General features: G+C 44.3%; 1 long non-coding RNA gene across 1 annotated transcript; it reads left to right on the top strand.

The window, feature by feature from the left end:
- Positions 1-14,657: 14,657 nt before the first annotated feature.
- On the top strand, positions 14,658-17,772 carry LOC142830563 (uncharacterized). Its single transcript, XR_012905918.1, has 2 exons — positions 14,658-16,533; positions 16,798-17,772. It is a non-coding gene; the product is annotated as an uncharacterized LOC142830563 (long non-coding RNA).
- The last annotated feature ends 320 nt before the right edge of the window (positions 17,773-18,092 follow it).

Genomic DNA, 18,092 nt, shown 5'->3' with positions numbered 1-18,092 from the left:
GGGAATACGATGTATATCTCTCATTGTCTACAGATGAAGGTGTCCAAAAAGTGTGAAGGACAATCCAGGGGTTTTGAATGCTTTATGGGAACTATCTAAATTTACAGATCTCATCCTTTTTAGTCAATGGAATTTGAGAAAGAAACTTTTATGAAATGTGCAGTCTTATAAACAGAGTGCTACATTCTACACTTACTCTGAAATTATACCTGACTTTAGTGGAGCTGCTCTGAATTTAAACTGGAATCAGTGACAGCAAACTGTAGCTTTGATGCAGGAAATGAGACAAAAGCTATTCTAACATCTCAGACACTTCGCCAAAGGATTAATGCCCACAAAACAGATATCAGACAAGATCACAAAGAGAAAACAGTTTCTTGCCACTTTAACCAGAAAGGACACTCTCTAAATGACTTAGCCACCTGCATTCTGCTACAAAGACCTTTTACATCTGCACTTGAAAGGGAATCCTCTGAACTGTCATTCATGTTAAAATTCGACACTTACCAACAAGGACTTAACAAGTCTTTGAACTTTCTCACCCATTACCAAGACAGTTTCCCCAATTATCACCTGTAATACCATTAACTCACAAACATCCCACTCTCCCTACCTTTAATATCAGCAATTCACAGACACTTACCTTCCTTCCTCCCCCTTCCCACCCCCCCGCATCCCCCTTCTGTTCTGCAATGTGATTTGTCCTTTTCATATTTGTTCATTTTTTTTAATTGTATCCTTTGGTATATATGGTTGTGACTACTTTCTTCCACTATTTGATCTGAGGAAGTGGGTCTGGCCCACGAAAGCTCATCATCTAATAAACCATCTTGTTAGTCTTTAAAGTGCTACATTGTCCTGCATTTTGCTATTCTAACAGTTTGTGAGAGGAGCACTCCTCTTGTATGACTGATTACCTTTAGCCTTTCTCCGGCAAATATTTAGGTACAATCTTTATCTTTCTATTACTCTAGTTTACAAAGTTATCCCTGTCTTCTTGTATGTATTCCAGGCCTCTTCTATATTAGTAATAATGCATCCCAACTTTGTGTCATTTGCAATATGAAAATAGTAGTCCCATAGTAGTGAAGTTAATCACATGCTTAAGAGTTTGCAGGATTGGGCCTTATGTTAGTCAGCAGTTCACAGATACTATAGAGCAGTGGTGGGTAGCCTGCAGCCCGAGGGCCGCTTGTGGCCCATTGGGGTTCTATGTGTAGCCCAACAGACATTTTGTTTGCCATTGCCCATGCACTGGGTTGCCAGATTCTGCTGGTTTTTGTCCACATAGGTTTTTTCCTACCAATATTACTAAAGTGACACGCACTTAAGGCAAGGGCACATGAAGTGAGGTGTGTGCTGGTTGCACTCAATATGGTAAGAGTTGTGTGTTTCCTCTGCGTCCAATCAAAGTGCTGCTATGGTTCAGTTGGCACACTCCACATATTCTAGGTACACAGCGCAGTTACCAAAGCTACCCTATCCTGAGAGATGTCCTGGTTACAACAATCTTGCAGCCCACTGATATGGAGGGCAACTCATGCAGCCCATTCACTAGCCTTGATTGTCCCTCACTGCTATAAAGTGTAGTGAAGAAAAGACACTGAGATACGAGATACAAATCCTATACACAATAGTTGGCTTAAAGCCATTAGTAAGAACTATTCACAGGGGTAAAGATTTGTACAGTTTAGACCAAGATTAACTTGAATTTACCAAAATGAGAGGACAGCAAGAGATAGTCTGTTAGGCTGACACTGAGAAATGTGGTCATTTCTTGTTGCACAGAATGTTTCCATATTTGGGAATGCAGCCTTTATGCCCACCTAGTGCTGCTTTCTCTATTATGTGTGAATGCACACTTTTATTTGCAATTCCTTTCTATTATGTAGCAGCTCATTGTGCTTTAAGTTAGGAGACCTTAAATTCTATGGTTTGGCAATTAAAAAAAGAAAAATGTAATAATATTTTTTGTTCCTTCTCCCTCTGCCAAGTTTAAAATGTAAATTATGGAAACGTGCACAATGTAGTGTTAAAAGATAAACTCATGCAGTTTCCAGTCAAAAATCTCATAAGAGCAAAGCAAGGCTGTACGGATTCCAGGTTCAGCCTGTGCATCTATAGCTCTGACATGCCACAGGAGACACTGTTCTTACGTTTTATTCAGGATGTGACATGTCAAAACAATCTGTGCAGCAAATTAATGCAAATGTTCAGTATGTGACATTTATCTAAAGAGTCCAGCCTCTAGCCAGCACTTTCTCCCATGAATTATTTTAATATGCAGCATTAATAAATTCTAAATTGTTTTGATATTTATGCCCAGCAGTGTTTTTCAGCCACCAGTCTATGGAAAATTCCATCAGCAATTACTCTAAAGATTCCAAAACCCTAAGGACTAAAGCTCAAGTGAAAGAAATCACTTTTTTTCAAAGACAGACTCGCTGGCTTACAAGAGGCAGAAAAGATTCCCTTTTAGTTGTCCCAGTCTTCCTACCTGTTTACCTCTTTCTTTTTGTATACAGTGTAGCTGTAGTCATATGAGTCCCAGGATATTTAAGAAACAAGGTAGAAATGAAGGTGTCTAAAAAGGTGGTGATGACAATTCACCAGACCTGAAAAAAAGGCTTTTTGTGGCTTGAAAACTTGTCGCTCTCACAAACTAGATGCTGGTCTAATTGAAGATATTATTGTACCTTACCAACCTTGTACCTCTTTCGTGGCATGTTGCTCCCATTGTCAGGATGTCATTCTCTTTCAAAATCAGAGCTGTTTCAAACTACTTTATCCTCCTTCGAGACCTGAGTACGATTTAATTTGGGTACAATATGAGGGAGAGCTGGGACGGCAAAAAACTGGTAAAATGCATGTTCCAAAAAGACAGAGAAATTGTCAATACAGCAAATGGGGGAATAAAATTTTGGAGGGTGACTTCAGTATTTTGAATTCTGAAGCATTTCACCCTCAGAACCTTTAACAAAGGACAAACTCATGAAATAAAAATGGAAGTCTTGCCACATCTCCTCACACTCATTCACTTTTTAAGACTTCAAGACCCTAAGGCCATGTCTATACTACATGGAAGATTGACACTGCCACAGTCGATCTTCCGGGGTTTGATTTGGCAGATCTAGTGAAGACCCACTAATTCCAACTGAGGGGATCCCCTGTTGGCACTGGTCATCCTGCTCCTCATGGAGACTAAGGAAAGACGATGGGAGCATTTATTCCTGTCATCCTCCCACTGTGTGGGCAGCATAAAAATACAATTTAAGATACATCGACTCCAGCTGTGTAATTAATGTAGCTGGAGTTGCATATCTTAAGTTAACTTTTAATGTAGACCTGGCCTAATTGTCTTGCATGTGCTCAGGGATCATAGTGGGTTAGACTTTCCACAGGACCTGCACCATCTATCAGAGGGAAGTTCTTAACTACAAAAAGTCCACCCAGAGAGAGCTGAAATAGAAATAAAATAAGAGGGCAGAACCTACAGTCTCACTGAGCTACTGGTATGTAGGGTAGGGCAATGCAGGGGTAGGGAGACCCAAAAATGGCTTTACACCCCGTTAGTTTCCTCCATCCAATACTCTACTAAATCAAACCCATGTTCCTCCCTGTCTTAGATGCTATTGAAGAGTACTCCAGCCATGCCCCATTTTATCTGGTCATGCTACAGCACTGCTCTAGATGGGTTAGGGCTGGAGGGGGAAATCACTATATAGGAGTTACTACATTGGCTCTGTGCCACCATCCTGTGCTGGAGGAGTTCATCCTCTGATCACTCTTGCTGCCATTACAGCAGCTTTCTGATGGCAGACTGGTAAATCTTGGTACTTACTTTCACCTCTAGGGCAGACTCTACGAGGATACTAAAACATGTATACCCAGATTCAGCTCAGAGAATGGCAGGACTTTATCTTAGCCACTCAGCAGGACAAAGATAGCTCCTCTAAAATAGAGCTTTATACCTGCTATAAACAAGTTAGTACTGCCCTCTGTCATAGTTAGTTGTTGCCCCCTGACATCACCTGGTACATGTTGATTTAATTAAATATTCTCTATTATGTATTGTTACTCTGACCAGAGCCGTCCTGTTCATAGGACAGGTCAAGGCAACTGCCCTGTGCTTTGGGGAACCCTGTGCTTCAGGGCCAGAGGCAGCCCAGGAGATTAGTGGAAGGCCTGGAGCAGGCAGCAGGGGTCAGCCCACCCCTACTCTCACTGGTGATGGTAGGAAGCAGAACAACCCAGTGCCAGCCTGCTCTGCACCACCAGCTCCCAGTGTTACTCAGGGGAGGGAGTTAGGGGGAAGAAGTGGAATGGGAGCAGATTGGGGCAGGAAGAGGCAAGTGAGGGCAGAGAGGAGCAGGGAGTTTGAGTAAGAGTTGATTGGGGGCAGGATGAGGATGGAGCAGGGGCAGGAAGAAGAGGGGCAGGGAAAAGTCTGGGGAGGGTTGTCCAAGGCCCGACACCCCTCTAGGAACAGCCTTGCGCCTGATCTTATCTTTTAGGATGGATCAGTGTTTCTGATGTCCTTGGAGTATGTTTTTGTATCATCCTTGCTATCGGGATGCTGTGGTACCATCCTTGCTAGTGGGATGTGTTTGCATGCATACTCTGTGACTAGCACTTCTTAGGAATATGTATTTCCGCAATATCAGACCTATCCCTGCCAGATTCTGTAAGCAGGTCCTGCCTTATATCAAGCCTCTGATACAAGGACTCCTGTCTCAAGCTCTCTTCCTATCACAGTCTGCATTGCAGGCAACTGATGACACAACCAATGCACCAGTGGGTGACCTGCCTAGGTCTCTAAGTATTTGTTATTAGGTTGTGTTCCTATATAGCAGATTAAGATCAACAATCCTGACCATGTACTTAAGATTACTTTGTCTTCTTTCGTGCATGTTTTGTGTTGATCTAAAGGTCCCCTAATCCTTTCTTCCTCCAAGTACATTTATAATGTAAGCTCTGCACTTCTAGAATGGTAATAGAGCTGAGACAGGGACAATTTTTTGATCTTGTTGCTGTAGTTGAATGGCTGCTTGGTAAGTATTGAGTCAATGAAATAAACTTTAACTTGGTTTGCATTCCTGAGCCAGAAAGCCTGAAGAGATGCATTGGGAACAGCCACCTATTTCCTGCAAGTGCCAATGAGTTGAGACTGAAATTTTGTCTGGTCCTGATGTGGGGTGCACAATTGTAAAACTCACCTTTTCACAGTTTCCCACTAGGTCCTTTATTTTTCTGCACAGTTTTTCTTATGGAACCCCTGGCTCAGGTCTGAACATTAAATAGAGGATGGGCTAACATGAATCCTACTACAAGTGAAAAAGAGCCACCTTACCATGACCTTTTCTAGGACTGAAGAAACCCCTCAAGAGTTTCATGAAACAGAAGATGGGTGAAGAGGGCATGGTTCACTAGCAGCTGCTAGAAATGAACCAGCTATAAGACAACCCTGTAGGGAGAAAGCATACAACATAATGATCTACAAGGTACTGTTACTAAGACTGGGTCATGTGGTTCATATGAAATAAGAACTTTAACAAAAAGACAAGTCAGACTGAAATGGAATGATTCATTTGTAGAGGTTTGCAATGGTTTGCGTAACTTTCCTTCATTTTCTTTTTCATTTGTGCACACCTCTGTGCTTTGTAGGTCAGTCCAAATCTAGAAAATCTTTCCTGATATACCATCAAGGAGGTTGTTCTGACCAGAAGATGAAAATACCAGGAATCTTATCAGAAATCCTCTCCTTGTGATATTTCCATCCTCATTTTGTAGAAACAAGGACACTGATGGTGAGCAACCTTATCTTCTGTATACCTGTTTAACTCCACTGGCTGCCTTCTCACTAGATCTGGTAGAAGAGTGATTTGGGATTTTGGGTGGAGGAAAGTGACACAAAAGAATGAAAGACAGTGTTTTCCTTTTATTTATTTTTATTAAACATTTCCATCCAGCTTTGTTCCTAACTCAGCCTATTTTAAATGAAAACACAATAAGGCCCAGGTAAGTCAGATATTTTGGTAATGGAAGCTTTATAAGTAACTAAAACAGATAGATGTGTCCATGGTTTTAAACTGAGATCCTCACAATCTTTAATGGTTTTAGCCTCATAATACTATCTAGAAAGCAGAGATGATCAAAATTTAAAATTTCTGGACGTTAGGAAATTCCAATAGTTCTGCATTTTTTTACTTTCCAAATTGAGCCAAAATTTAGAAATTTCATAATTTTTCAGAGACAAACTGACTCAAACATTTAAATTCGGAAAATTTAAAATGGTTCATTTAAATATTTTTGATTGAAATGGAATATTGTAGCATTCTCAAATGTTAATAGTTCATTTGGGTTTATAGAACTGACCCACAGCACTTTCTTTCTAGTTAGTTCAATATTAACTGCATTTTCCCATTGAGGTGCATTGCCTCCTGGGCACTGTAGTATGAGAGTCATATGCCCTCAGTCTACTTAATGGATCAGGAATTAAAGGAATGTGTAGATTTTGTGTTTTATTGAACTAAACTTTGAAAAAAAATGAAATGATCTAATTTAGGTCAAACTCACCTGAAATTAAATAATTAATTTCAATTTTTCCCAACAGCGAATCAAATTTTCTACAAAATCAAAATGTTTCTGTGGAAAAATTTGTTAAAACTTCATTTTCTGTTGGAAAAGCATTTGGACCAAAAGTTCCTGGCTTGCACTACTAAGAAAGGAAATTCCTTCTGCCGACAACCTCACATGGCTTCGTCCAAAAGCTTCTTTCCTTCTTCTTCAGACCTGCCCCTTGATCGAAGGCTTGAATACAAGCCTCACATTTTCCAACCCAGTTTTCTGAAGATAAAATAGGACTGGTCAATCTTTCCCTTCCTTCAGTCTCCAGGAGAATGCTTACAGAGGTAAAAAAGGTCCTTTAGTGAGAATTATTAATGACCACCTTTCAAATGCTTAACTAACTAGGTCAAGCAGAGATATCACAGACCTTTTTTCCTGGATGTATCTAGTCATCAGGACTCTTTTTAATCCCTCATCAATTTTCCATTCATATAAATTATCAACAGACGCCAGATCTTTTATCACAATCCTCAATTGAGGGTGGGGTTTTCTTATGTTAAGCTTGATGTAAACACAAAGACACAGTCCTTGCCACAAAGTGATTGCAGACTAAACAGACAGAATAGACAGAAGCATAGTGGGGTAAGTGATTTCCCTAATGCCTTTTCTACACTTACTACTGCAGGGATCGATCTTGCAGGGATCAATTTAGGGGTCTAGTAAAGACCAACTAAATCAACCACTGATCACATTCCTGTCAACTCCCGTACTCCACCAGAGTGAGAAAAGTAAAGGGAGTTAACAGGAGAGTTTCTCCAATCAACCTCACCCCCACAGTGGGGACACTGTGGTAAGTTGAACTAAGGTACTTCAACTCCAGCTATGCTATTCACTTAGCTAGAGTTAAATACCTCCATTTGACATTACCTCCTAGTCTAGAACTACCCTGTATCATACAGCAGGTCAGTTGCTAAACTGGGAATAAGAACCCAGGCCTCCTGAGTCCCAATCTGAAGACATGTTAACTGTGCCATGCTGCCTATCTATTAAACAGAGATTTGGGTTCCAGCCTTTATGTACCTGTACCTGCACTCCAAGGAGGAATTATTGAATCTTCTAGCCCTAGGAACTCATATAGATGAAATGATACCAAAGCTTGACCAAAAAAATACCTTTAAGTGTATTTCCAGCTAAATATTGGGCTTTATTTCAAAGCCATTATGATATAAAGGTAAAAAAATTCAGCTCCTCTCATCTCTTCCAGACTTCTGTTTTTTGTTCTGAGATACAGTTGTTCTGTCTTCTAGCGTAGCCACGTTTTGCTGAATTCCACCGCCTTGTGTTAAAGGAAGGACTGGTTGGCGGAGATGGAGTTCACCTTTCCAGGAGCGGGAAGGCCTTGTTTGGACACAGACTGGCTAACCTTGTGAGGAGGGCTTTAAACTAGGTTTGTCGGGGGCAGGTGAGCAAAGCCCACAGGTAAGTGCTGAATGTGCGGGACTGGGAGATGGGTTGGAAATAGGGGGGACTACAGCCTATAATGGCAAGGAGAAAGGAGGGTCAGGGCACAACAGGGAGGCAAGATCAAATCAGTATCTTAGATGCCTATATACAAATGCGAGAAGTATGGGTAATAAGCAGGAAGAACTGGAATTGCTAACCAATAAATACAACTATGATATCATTGGTATTACAGAAACCTGGTGGGATGGGACGCATGATTGGAATGTTGGTATGGAAGGGTACGGCTTGCTCAGGAAGGACAGACAGGGAAAAAAGGGAGGAGGGGTTGCCTTGTATATTAAAAATGTACACACTTGGACTGAAGTGGAGATGAATGTAGGAGATAGCTGTGTAGAGAGTCTCTGGGTTAAGCTAAAAGGGGTAAAAAACGAGGGTGATATCATGCTAGGAGTCTACTACAGGCCACCTAGCCAGGTGGAAGAGGTGGATGAGGCCTTTTTTAAACAATTAACAAAACTATCCAAAGCCCAAGATTTGGTGGTGATGGGGGACTTCAACTATCCAGACATATGTTGGGAAACTAACACAGCGAGGCACAGGCTATCCAATAAGTTTCTGGACTGCATTGGAGACAACTTTCTGTTTCAGAAGGTTGAAAAAGCTACCAGAGGAGAAGCTGTTCTGGATTTGGTTTTAACAAATAGGGAGGAACTAGTTGAGAACTTGAAAGTGGAAGACAGTATAGGGGACAGTGATCACGAAATAATAGAGTTCATGATCTTAAGGAAAGGTAGAAGGGAGACCAGCACAATTGAGGTAATGGATTTCAGGAAGGCAGATTTTGATAAGCTCAGAGAACTTGTAGGTAAGGTCCCATGGGAAGCAAGACTGAAGGGAAAAACAACTGAGGAGAGTTGGAAGTATTTCAAAGGGACGTTGTTAAGGGCCCAAAAGCAAACAATTCCGCTGTGTAGGAAAGATAGAAAATATGGCAAAAGACCAGCTTGGCTTAACAAGGAGATCTTGCATGATCTCAAAATAAAAAAGGAGTCTCATAAAAAATGGAAATTAGGACAAATAACAAAGGATGAATATAGGCAAGCAACACGGGAATGCAGGGGCAAGATTAGAAAGGCAAAGGCACAAAATGAGATCAAATTAGCTACAGGCATAAAGGGAAACAAGAAGACCTTTTATAAATACATTAAAAGCAAGAGGAAGACCAAGGACAGGGTAGGCCCACTGCTTAGTGAGGAGGGAGAAGCAGTAACAGGAAACTTGGAAATGGCGGAGATGCTCAATGACTTCTTTGTTTCGGTCTTCACCGAGAAGTCTGGAGGTGTGCCTAACATAGTGAATACAAGCAGAGAGAGGGTAAGTTTAGAAGATAGGATACACAAAGAACAAGTTAAAAATCACTTAGGAAAGTTAGATGTCAGCAAGTCACCAGGTCCTGATGAAATGCATCCCAGGATACTCAAGGAGCTGATAGAGGAGGTATCTGAGCCTTTAGCTATGATCTTTGAAAAATCATGGCAGACAGGGGAGATTCCAGAAGACTGGAAAAGGGCAAATATTGTGCCCATCTATAAAAAGGGGAATAAGAACAACCCAGGAAACTATAGACCGGTCAGTTTAACGTCTGTCCCAGGGAAGATAATGGAGCAGGTAATTAAGGAAATCATATGCAAACACTTGGAAGGTAATAAAGTGATAGGGAATAGCCAGCATGGGTTTGTGAAGAACAAGTCATGCCAAACTAATCTGATAGCTTTCTTTGATAAGATAACGAGCCTTGTGGATAAGGGAGAAGCGGTGGATGTCATATACCTAGACTTTAGTAAGGCATTTGATACGGTCTCGCATGATATTCTTATTGATAAACTAGGCAAATATAACTTAGATAGGGCCACGATAAGGTGGGTGCATAATTGGCTGGATAACCGTAGTCAGAGAGTGGTTGTTAACGGTTCTAAATCCTGCTGGAAAGGGATAACAAGTGGAGTTCCTCAAGGGTCTGTTTTGGGACCCATACTGTTCAATATCTTCATCAATGATGTAGATATTGGGATAGAGAGTACGCTTATTAAGTTTGCAGATGATACCAAACTGGGTGGGGTTGCGACTTCTTTGGAGGATAGGGACATAATTCAGAATGACCTTAGCAAGTTAGAGAAATGGTCGGAGGTAAACAGGATGAGGTTTAATAGAGAGAAATGCAAAGTGCTCCACTTAGGAAGGAACAATCAGTTCCATACATACAAGATGGGAAGCGACTGTCTAGGAAGGAGCATGGCGGAAAGGGATCTAGGGGTCATAGTGGACCACAAGTTGAATATGAGTCAACAGTGTGATGCTGTTGCAAAAAAAGCAAATATGATTCTAGGTTGTATTAACAGGTGTGTTGTAAGCAAAACTCGTGAAGTCATTCTGCCGCTCTACTCTGCACTAGTTAGGCCTCAGCTGGAGTACTGTGTCCAGTTCTGGGCGCCACATTTCAAGAAAGATGTGGAGAAATTGGAAAGGGTACAGAGAAGAGCGACAAGAATGATTAAAGGTTTAGAGAACATGACCTATGAAGCCAGGCTTCATGAACTGGGCTTGTTTAGTTTGGAAAAAAGAAGATTAAGGGGGGACATGATAGCGGCTTTCAAATATCTAAAAGGGTGTCACAAGGAGGAAGGAGAAAATTTGTTCCTCTTGGTTTCTGAGGACAGGACAAGGAGTAATGGGCTTAAAGTGCAGCAGGGGAGGTTTAGATTGGACATTAGGAAAAAATTCCTAACTGTCAGGGTGGTCAAATATTGGAATAAATTGCCAAGGGAGGTGGTGGAATCTCCCTCTCTGGAGATATTTAAGAACAGGTTAGATAGACATCTGTCAGGGATGGTGTAGACGGAGCTTGATCCTGCCTTGAGGGCAGGGGGCTGGACTCGATGACCTCTCGAGGTCCCTTCCAGTCCTATGATTCTATGATTCTATGATTCTATGAAAGAACATGCATGTACTTATGCCTGATGATAGCAGGTTCATTATATTCTCATAAGCCTACAAGACACTATTGTTTGAAGATACTTCCTAACAAGCAGGAGAATAATAAATTATTGGAGTCTGGCACATCTAAATTACGGAGACGGCCAAGCACTCTGGAGTATACCTAATTTTTCTCTTGAACAAAAACTTACAGTAAACAATAGGTATATAAAAGGAGAGGCAAGAGATAACACAGTACTGGAAAATTGTTTCTTTGAACATTACAAATGTGTATCTTTGACAAATTGTTCTTCCCTAGCCCTGTTTGCTCCGGGAGAATGATGTACCAAGGCCGATTACGTTAGTGCCAAGGTTTTTGTTTAGCCAAGGCTATTTTCTAAATGCATTTTGCTGGAAGACGCTGCTTGTGGCTTGGAATGTCTCTCTATTCTTTTTTTTTTTTTCAAAGACACAGGTTTTGGTGTGATGGCTTTTCAACTGCATGTTGATTCAAAATGTGTCAATAGCAAAAAATAATGACAAAAAAGAGAGAGAAGCTTTCTGTGCTAGACAAGGCTCAAGTTTTGAATAGCTGCAGTTGTGTAGCCATGTGGAATTGGTATTTCATATGTGCTAGGTTGCAATACCAAATGATGCCCACATTCATTAGGAAATATCTTCAAATTGTATTATTTAATAGCATAACTAAGAGGGTATATCCTGGAAAAAATTATGTGCATATTTTTTAACTCAAACCAGTTGAATACCAATGTATGCAGGGAAAAGGTTAAAATCCTATCTGACTTTTGTGCTTTGAATCAATGAGGTTGGGTTGCTGTAACTGAGAACCGAAGGTGGCTCATAGTTCCTGGTGTGGCTGGGTGAACCGGTTCAGGGTTTAGTGGCTAGACTGTACCTAACCCTGCATGTGTGCATAGCATGGAGATTAGAAGATACCAGAATGCTTTCCCTCTCCTTGTGCTACAGGGCTGGATTCAGATTCTATTTCAGTTTTCCCCCTGGGATAGCAGAAATCCTATGGAAGGAGACATTCAGTAACGGTAAGGCCTCATCTCCCCCCTTCCTCCTTCCCCTGCCCTCCAATTTCAACCCCAGCCAGCAGAGCTGGGCAGCACAGGAATAACATGTTTTGCAATCCATTAAAGGCTGCAGCAGCTGCTACCTTCAGCTAACTTAGAAGCAACGTGGCTACCTGAAGAGCAACATCTACATGAGCTGTCACCAGGGGCTGTGCTCTCTCACTCTGCTCCTATGGGCAGTAGCTTAGAGCCACAATTTAGCCCAAAGTGATTTTTGTCTTGCTTCCTTTGGCTCACTTGTAACTACAGACTACTGGAAGTGGAGCCTATTAAGAAGTTCTTATAGCCCCATGACACTTGATTACCCAACTTTGTGCCACCAATGAACCTGTGAAAAAGATCACTTGTCTTGCATCACCATGGCAACCAAATCATTTTGATTTGTGCATGTGTGTATGTTCGGTATCCTGGTTTCCATGGCGAAGTCACAGCACGTTAGAAGCAATGGAAAGTGCCACACTATGGTGCTGTTCATCCACTCAGCTCCGTTGCAGTAAGTGGACTCCAGGGTTCCAAGGCAGATGAATCAGCACACTGCCAGGGAGGCTGAGGAGGGTCATTTAGATCCCTATGCTATATAGTCCAGCATAAAGCGGTATTCAGGTATTTTATCCATCTTAAGGGCACAGCGTGAAGGATGAGGAGCAGAGGTCATGAAAAAAGGCAGAGAGGCTGACTCAGTGTAAGAGCAATTCCAGGACAGGAGGGCTGGGGGACGGATAGTGTAATTCCCCTAATAAAGAAAAAAAATCTAAAAAGATCAGACATCTCCTCCTCCTCCTCCTCCTCCTTTGTTTCCTTTTTGTGTTCCATAAATCATCTTGTTTATGTAATGGTGGACGATAAAGCAAGACAGATTTAGAAAAGTTTTTTTTTATTCCTGTGAAACAGTCAAATGATTGATGTTGTGCACAGAACAGTTTATAAGAAAGGCAGAGCTTTCTAGGATGATTTACTGGAATCCACTGCAACGTTGGCTTTGGATACTGGAAAATACCCGGCATTCAGAATAAATAAATTAATTAAATAATTGGAGAATAGCTTTGAGTAGTTTGGAATGACTAGGGGAAAATATAAAGATAGCCCAGCATTATCTTCTGTACAAATTCACACTCTGGATTTATAAATACAAATTTTGAAGAGTACTACTTTAGCTTGAATATAAAAAAAACAGAGCAGAGCTCTTCAGCTTAAACAGTGGAAATCTTATCTGGCTGCCTTGACATGTATATGACAATGTATTAGTGCTGCCCTGGAATAATAATTCTTTGCTGATTATAAGCTAAACATTTTTATAAGTCTCATGTGCTGTTCTTTTTTCAAGATAAAGAGCTAGAGAGTACTGTACAATGTACATGTACAGCATGAAATGTCTAATAGAATTTGGATTTATATAGTGTCTTTTATACTCAAGTTGTTCCCAGATACAGTGCTTTAGTTGTGTCAGAAACTGGTAATGCTGTAATGCACACAAACACAATGACAGTCATTATGTACCCAGCTACACCTCATGCATAGGCTTGGAAGTCTTTTTTAAAAAGAGTGAGAGAGAGAGAATGAATACTGGTGAGGACATAAACTACCACAAGTTGTTTTTACCAACGTCAGCAAGGGATTCCAGAATCAAACACTAAGGGCACGTCTTCACTAACCATTCTGGAGATTGACATGTTGGCATTCAATTTAGCGGGTCTCGTATAGATCCATAAATCGAATGCTGAGGGCAGCTCTGCATGGTGTCTGTACTCCTCATGAGGAGTAAGGGAAGCTGATGGGAACATTTGCTCCTGTCGGCCTCCAGCAGTGAGGCCGATGTCAAACTCGGCTTAAGCAACCCGACTCCAGCTATGTAGAATACGTAGCTGGAGTTATGTACCGTAAGCCAACTTTCCAGGTCTAGTGCAGATCTGGCCTAAGACTGCTATTAGAAAAACTAATATCAGCGATATAGTCACAGTACTTACACAGAATAGCTAGATAAAAAAATACTTTTTCTGGAACACCGGAATATAAGAATTTTATTTCTTAGAATCCAGAACCCTAATACATAAAACCCAAAACCAGAAAGGTGATGTCAACTTTGCAGTTAGACCCCAGGGGCTGGCTCATGCCAACTGACTTGGGTTTTGCTGGTATTGGGTTGTAGCCTGGGATCAGGGAACCCTCCCATCTCACAAGGTCCTAGAACTGTGCTCCAGCTTGAGCCCAGATGTCTACATTTCTATTAAACCATCCCACAGCCCAAACCCGCAAGCTCAAATCAGCTGGAATGGGACAGCTGTGAGTTTTTAATTTCAATGTAAATAACCAGAAAGAAATAACAGGCAGAGAGACATAACTCAACCCACCTTGCTCTAAGCTGGCTTTTTGCAGGCTGACTGCTTTAGGTTCAGATCACTTGCTTCCCTACAGAACCCCCTGTCGTGCAAGCACAACCTGGAAATACCTTATAAAGTATAGCGTTCACTTGTAATTTTAACACAGCTTTCAATACATCTCAGTCAGTTCAATGTCTCCTCTGAAGAAACAAGGACAGATTCTGATCTCAATCATGCTCTTGGGATTATTGATTTAAATCTGGCCCATAGGCGTTCGCACGGGGTGTGCCGGGTGTGCCCAGGCACACCCTAATGTTTCAAAGGGCCACCCTGGTGCGCTAGAGAACGGACGTTGTGCCAGGTTTGCCATGCATGCGCGGCCAAAACCGGCGGGTCTTAGGACCCCACGGAAACAGGCGGCAGGGAGCAGCATCGTCACCCCGCCTCCCAGGCTAGCAAGGTAAGTTTAAATCCTGGGCAGGAAGTGGGGGGTGTGCCCCGGGCAGGGGATCTGGAGCAGCGCAGCTGATAGGGTCAGTTCAGGAGTAGCACGGCTGGGCCCAGGTCCGGGCCCGGGGGCACCGTGGCTGGTCCCGCCCGGGATCTGGGGGGCCCAGGGGCAGTGCGGCTGGTCCAGGGAGGGGTCAGGGGAACCCGGGGGCAGCGCGGCTGGTCCGGCCCGGGGTTGGGGTCCTGGGGTCCCAGGGTCAGTGCGGCTGGCCTGGGTCGGGGGCAGCGCGGCTGGTCTGGGGTTGGGGGCAGTGCAGCTGGTCCCCACCCCCCTAGAGCTGCTTCTCATCCCCTGTCTTCCTCCCGGCCAATCCGGCGTTCCTCAACCCCCCCGTCTCCCCCGCAAGCTCTGCTTCCTGCACCTCCTTCCTCCGGGCACCCCTTCCTCCCGGACAGCCCTGCAGCCCCTGACCCCCACCAGCTCTGCTTCCCACCCTCCCTTCCTCCTGGCCATCTCCCCCCCACCCCGTCCAGTCCCTCCCCCCAGTCCATGATCAAGTGTGTCTGGTTTTTTGGGGGGTGGTCTACCTGGTAACGCTACCAGCTGCAGCTCCACAGCATGCTCAGAGACAGGGCTTCTCCTCCTCCCCAAGATGTCAGACTCAACTAGAGGCTACCAGTGCTGATCGCGTCCCACCTTCCAGTTATTTCCCCCTCTGCCGCCAGGCTTCAGTCTGGCACCCAGCCGGAAACCCAGGAAATACCAGACATTGCATGTTTCAGGTATTTTCTGGATTTTTTTACCACACAGAGGCCCCCAAAACTGTGGGTACATCTAGACTACATGCCTTTTTCGACAGAGGCTTTTTCGAACGCATCTTTCAAAAAAGCCTCTGTCGAAAAAGAACATCTAGATTGCATTATGCGGATCGAAAAATCACTCCGCTTTCTCGAAAAAGAGTGTCCAGACTGCTGGATGCTCTTTCGAAAAAAGAAGGCACCTGGAAGTGCTTCTGGCAGGGTATGGGGGCAGCCTTTATTTCCAGGTGCTGCTGCATGCTCTTTGCAGAGACACGTGTTTAAAGGGATCCCCCTGGACAGCCGTTGCTCTGCTCCTGCTTCTGGCTTGTCTACCTCCTAGAGGGAAAGCAAAGCTGCTGCAGTTCTTGCTTTGATTGCCCGGCTTCGTTGGACACCACAGCAGTTTATTTTCAGGTTTGTTTTTGTGCTTTTCATTGTGTTTTTGGCCATGGAGCCTGAGTTATGTGATGCTGGAAGTTCTGCTGCATGATATCTGTGGCAGAGCTGGATTCCCCTCACTCGGGCTGCAGCCCCACTGCCCTTGGCCCCGAACTTATTCCTGGAGAGGCGAGTTTGGAGGCTGGACATCAGTTCAGGCTGATGGGACCGGCTTGTTATGGAGCAGTAGGACGACGACCCAGTGGCCCCAAAACTTCTGGATGTGGAAGTCCACCTTCCAGGAGCTTTGTGCCTGGCTTGCCTCTGCCCTGCAACACCAGGACACCCACCTGCAGTCTGCCATCACCCTGGAGAAGCGCATCGTTATTGTTCTGTGGAAGCTGGCCACCCCAGACAGCTACCTCTCCGTGGGACATCAGTTTGGCATGGGAAAGTCTACTGTTGGGGCCGTCTTGATGGAGGTAAGTCACTCTCAGGGGACAGTCCATGGGGGTGAGGGCAAACTGATAAGGGGGGTGGTCAGGGGCAGGCACAGGGAATGGGGGTTGGGGGATGGAGTGGGAGTGGTAGAAGCCTGCCTAGCCTCATCCTGTGGTAGTGTGAGCATTGCAGGCGGGCGGGGCTCTTGGAGTCTGGGAGGGAAGGGGTGGGAAATCACCTCTCATCAGCTCATGCAACTCCTCTAATGTCCTCTTATGTGTGTTTGTATTTGTCCCTTTCTGCAGGTGGTGACAGCCATCAACTCAGAACTGCTTCACAGGACTGTCTGCCTCGGAGACCTGGATACCATCTTGGCCGGATTTGCAGGGCTGGGTTTTCTGAACTGTGGTGGAGCACTTGATGGGACTCACATCCTGATCCGCGCACCACCCCATCGAGCAGCACAGTATATTAATAGAAAGGGCTACTTTTCGATGGTGCTGCAGGCCCTGGTTGACCAGCAGAGACAATTCACAGACACTTGTGTTGGGTGGTCAGGCCGGGCACACGATGCCCGCATATTCCGGAACTCATACCTATATCGCAGGCTGTAGGCTGGGACATTCTTCCTGAAGCAAAACTATGCAGTCAGGGATGTGCAGATGCCTACATGCATCGTGGCTGACGCAGCATACCCCCTTATGCTGTGGCTCATGAAGCCATTCACGGGACACCTGGATGCGAGCAGGGAACTGTTTAACTCCCGCCTGAATCAGGCTCGCTTCCAGGTGGAATGTACCTTTGGCCATCTGAAGGGCAGATTTAGATGCCTTCTCACTCAGCTGGACATGGGGGAACACAACATCCCCGAAGTGGTGCAGCATGCAACCTAGTGGAGAGGAAAGGGGAGGCCTTCCTCCCAGTGTGGGGGACACGGGCTGACGTGGAGGGAAGGCACTTTGAGCAGCCCTGGACAGCTGCCATCTGGCAAGCCCACCAGCTGGGATTGCACATTCGGGAAGCCCTGAGGGAATAATTCTCCCAAGGAGGCCGATGAGTTTCCCCAGAGACTTCCAAAGTGGGATTGCCTCATGCCCCCAGTGCCTTCTCCCCAAAATCTCTTCCAAGCCCCACATTCATACATTGTACTTTTCTTCACACACTGAGAAGAGAGACAGGTGGTGGTGAAAAAATGTTTACAGTTTATTTCACAGTTGATTGTTTCAAAAACTATAAAACTCTTCTGTTCAGAAAAATAAATTGTTTGTTAACAAAGTAAAGTGCTTCCCTTACTGACTCTTTCACGTGGGAAGGGGAATGTCAACCTGGAATGGGGGAGGGAGGCTCAGGTCTGAGGATTCCACCTGTATGAAGAGCCCCTGACACTTTGGCTGCAGAGGCCTTCTCGGAGATGGCCGCACATGCCGGCTGGGACAGTAGGGGGCTGGGCAGGAGGTGGGACTGTACCTGGGTCTGGGATGGCAGCGGGTGAAGGGGGGGCGGAGGGCGAGGGGGAAGCAGAGGGTGAGAGGGGGCAGGCTGAGCAGGAGGTGTAGGACCAGGCACAGGACCGGGGCCTCCCGGATAGCAGTGCAAATAT

Source organism: Pelodiscus sinensis, chromosome 9 (assembly GCF_049634645.1).
Source record: "Pelodiscus sinensis isolate JC-2024 chromosome 9, ASM4963464v1, whole genome shotgun sequence".
Classification (NCBI taxonomy): domain Eukaryota; kingdom Metazoa; phylum Chordata; order Testudines; family Trionychidae; genus Pelodiscus; species Pelodiscus sinensis.
Note: the sequence above shows the minus strand (reverse complement) of the source record. Positions and strands in the feature narration are given on the sequence as shown.